Source organism: Penaeus vannamei, chromosome 18, assembly GCF_042767895.1.
Source record: "Penaeus vannamei isolate JL-2024 chromosome 18, ASM4276789v1, whole genome shotgun sequence".
In the NCBI taxonomy this organism is placed as follows: domain Eukaryota; kingdom Metazoa; phylum Arthropoda; class Malacostraca; order Decapoda; family Penaeidae; genus Penaeus; species Penaeus vannamei.
The window spans coordinates 17638908-17642955 of NC_091566.1; positions in this window are offsets into that span (position 1 = coordinate 17638908).

A 4048-nucleotide genomic window follows, 5' to 3' on the forward strand; every position below is an offset into this window, starting at 1 on the left:
CTTTAACCAAGAGCAAAGAGAGCAGTCATTTTATGTTTTCCGTGATTCTTATTCAGTGTGCTTGGTTGGTTGGTTCTGATACATATAAAGAACAGGACAACAACAGGTAGTTATTGTCAGATTGATAGTAAATCTGAGGATTGGCTATGCTAGATAGAATGGTTAATAGTTACAAAATATAAATGTGATTGACATCAAAGGTCATCTAGAAAGATGTGTTAGTGAAAAGGGTAAAGAGGGAGATAGTTGATTAAATGTGCTTCTTGTCGAAAGTCATTGGCTATGCTAGATAGAATGGTTAATAGTTACAAAATATAAATGTGATTGACATCAAAGGTAATGTAGAAAGATGTGTTAGTGAAAAGAGTAAAGAGGGGGATAGTTGATTAAATGTGCTTCTTGTCGAAAGTCATATAGCAGTTCAGTATAGAATGGCATTGAAAGGGGCAAAGTAGGATGAGGGTAGAGAGAGTGAATAAATGTGCTAAGGTAGGGATTAACAAGGGTGATTAGATCAAAGTTGTCAAAGGAAACAATGTGGGATGCAAGGATGTCAGTAGGGTAAGTTAGGGATTAGCAAAAGGAGAAAGGGGGATCAAGGGTGATTAGATCACAGTTTCAGGAGAAATGTCAAGAGGGAGAGAATCCAAGTAAGAGGGTTGTGACAAAGGGTTACAGTTATAGAGGCATATGAGGGGTAGAGGAAGAAGTAGGTGAAGGAGAGGGTGAGGTAGGAGATGGGATAGAACATTTAGATTGTTTGCTATGGATATAGTGAGAAGGTAGAGGCATAGGTGTCGGCAGTGATAGAGATTGGGGTGTCTGGATATGCAAAAAAAAAAAAAAAAAAAAAAAATCTTGGGAGGAAGGGGGAGGGGTGGAGTGAAGGGCAATGCTGTAGTAGGGAGCAAGAGAAAAACCTCGTTAATATGCTTCCTGTCTGGCCTAACGTAAAGTGAGGCCAAGTTTGAATCTGAGAGTTGCCACCTCACTCTCATATTTGTAGGTAGGTTAGCCCCAATAAAATGCATCATTGGCACATATACACGACTGTGCTGAACAGTTTGATCGATGATGAGCAGGTTGGGCACATAGAGGGCATTGGGCTGTGGAGTGGCAGTGTTTGCCAACAGATGCCAACAATTCCAACATTGACAGGGGGAGGTCATGTCTATAGAAAGTAATCTTGGCAATATTGGTGGAGGACTTATGGCGGCCATTAGGGATAATGGTGTAGCATTGTACTGATACTGCATCATATTCCATATTGCAGGTGAGTAAGTCTTCTCAGTCTGACCAATCCTTGTTGTAGAAAGGGCAGTTTGTCAGGGAGATGGAGACAGATCCAGTACAAGTTTTGAGGCAGGGATAAGGCTGGGTAGGAATGTGTTTGTGAAGTCGGTTAGGGTTGATAATGCTGTAGCATGGGATTCAGATGTTTTTTGAAGGTATTTCTGTAAGTGGAGAGTGTTGTCAGAGTAAGGGGAAGTAGAGGGGATCACAGAAAATCAATCCCATTTGGCTGGGCTAAACAGAGTACTCAAAATATTTGTAGAGGTAGGGGTAGTAGGACGTAGCCTTTTGGAATAAGGAGTAGCATTGAGTGAAGTAGTACTGCAGAGAGGATAAATAAAGCTGCTGAGAAAGTAATAGGGGATGAGGGTTTAGTGGATCAAAAGTAGTGGGGGAGGAGGAGATGGAGCAGCAATTGTTGGGAGAGGAGGCAGTAATGATCATGGTGGATGATTTGGACTGTACTAAGGTGTTCATAGGCATTTAGAAGTATTCAGAATTTTTGTCAAAGGAGAGCCTGGTGTCAGGGGAACCAGGGAATTAAAATTAGTGGGGCTAATTGATAAAGGGGCAACCTCTTTGCAAAATCTTCATTACTGGCCTGGTGTATGTTGGGGAGGGAAATGGCCCTCCCCTCAGAGTCTCCTTGAGGACTATACAAATAAACTAGGGAATACTGGGGCCATGGCTCCTTGAGGCCGTTCATGGCTGTCACACAGTCAGCCTTTCATCCTTTCAACATGGCTCTCACACCTTAGGAAGTGAATGATAGGTGTTGCAGAAGAGAAGGAAAAGGAGAGGGGAAGAATAGAAGACTATGCAAAATGAGGTGCATCAAGGTAGGGTTCATCCCTGACATTGGGCCTCAGTCTCCATCTCCATCTCCTAGCTCCCACACCATGAAACAACATGCAAAGGATTGGAGGGGTATGATAGATGTAAAAAAAAGTACAGACAAGTTGTAATTGTTAGATTACAAAAGTAAGATTTGACACAGCCTTCTGGTTGATTTTTTAGAAAGTGATTTCCAGTGGAGACAACTGATATTGTGAAAATATTATTATTGTTTAATGAGGTACATTGTATGTAGGTACTAAATACATATAAATGTGAATAAATTCCTACTTTAAAATACAGTTTTATAGTCTTGGTTAAATCATTAGGTTTTAAAGTTTTGTATTCAGAAGTCCTCATTCTCCAAAGTAGGGTTCACAAAATCTTGTATAAACCCGTTTATTGTAGGGTTTGTAGAAAGAGTCTCTTCTATGTCTGCTCTTTATTGTTGTTAAGCCTTGACGGTTATAGACATCGCCGCTAGGGCATACATTTGACCGGTCATAGAAAATGGATTGCATGTCGTTACACGGGTATCAAACATGATAATTGTTAGTCAATTTACACATAGGAACTATGTTAATACATAACAACTATCATTGCAAACACGATGTACAGTTGTGTAAAAATATTAAATGAGTTAAACTATAAAATAAACAAACCTCAGTGTTTTGAATGTAAAACTAAACTTAGCCATGAATGACACAAGATACTCTTTGCTGTTCCAACCAAAATTATTTAGTTTTTCTCATTGTGGTTCCATTTCATATAATTTTACATTGCATTCTGGAAAATGAAAAATTATGCAAGAAAAATCATTGTTTTGATGCTTCACCTTTTTTCCTACCAGAAAATTCCCTCCCAAAACCTAGCCCGTTGATGTCGTGGGAGGGCTTAGGAGACAGAGACAGACCCAATGTAGAGGATAACCCTTACCTTGGGCCTCAGCCCTTGCCTCAGCTAATTTTGCTTGGTCCTTCCTTCTCTTCTTTCCTCTTCCGTATTTTCTTTATTTCCTAAAGTGTGAGAGCCGTGCTGAAAAGATGAAAGGCTGGCTTTGTGTCAGTCAGGAACTGCCTCCAGGAGCCATGGGCACGGTATTCCCTTGGTTAAGTACCTAGCTTTTATCCCTTATGGGGACCCTGAAGGGTAGACTGTTTCTTTTCCCCAGATTATTCAGGCTCACCATGGCCAATAATGAAGATTCATTACCCTTAATAGAGGCATTAAGTCTTGCCCTTTCATCAAATAGCGTATCTGAATTTGATTTTGATGGTTTTTTGACTCCTGTCCCTCCATTGACAAGGCTCCGACTACTGATGCTCATCCCCAACATTTTCCTCTTCATCTCCTGCTGCACAACCCTCTTCAATGTCAACCCCCTCTTCCCTTATTACTACCCTTCATCCTTATTGTCCTTCCCTCTGCAGAACTACTCCACTCCACACCTCCCCATCTTCCTCTCGCCCTCATCCTTCTACTGCCTCTATCTCTGCAAACCTGAGTACTCTATTTGGCCCAGCCAAGTGGGATTGATTCTTTGTGATTCCCCCCACAGCCCCTTATTCTGAGAATACCCTTCTCTTTCAGCAGTGCCTCCAGAAACAAGTAGGCAAGGTTACCTTTTGCAGTCACTGATTGTTCACGCTTTGTCACAGTTTCATCTGAAGCCCAAGCTCATACACTCTACCGTAACTGACCTTACTGGCAAACTCATTCCTGGCGAACCCCCTCCATCTCTTAATACTTGTACTGGAACTGTTTCTATTCTCCCAAATGCTTGTCCCATGTATAACAAGGACTGGTCAGACTGTGAAAATGACCTACTTTCCTGCCTTGTATGATGCAGTGGCAGTACAGTGCTACACTCTTACTCTCAGAGGCCAATGTAAATCCCACATCAATATTGCCGAGATTAGCT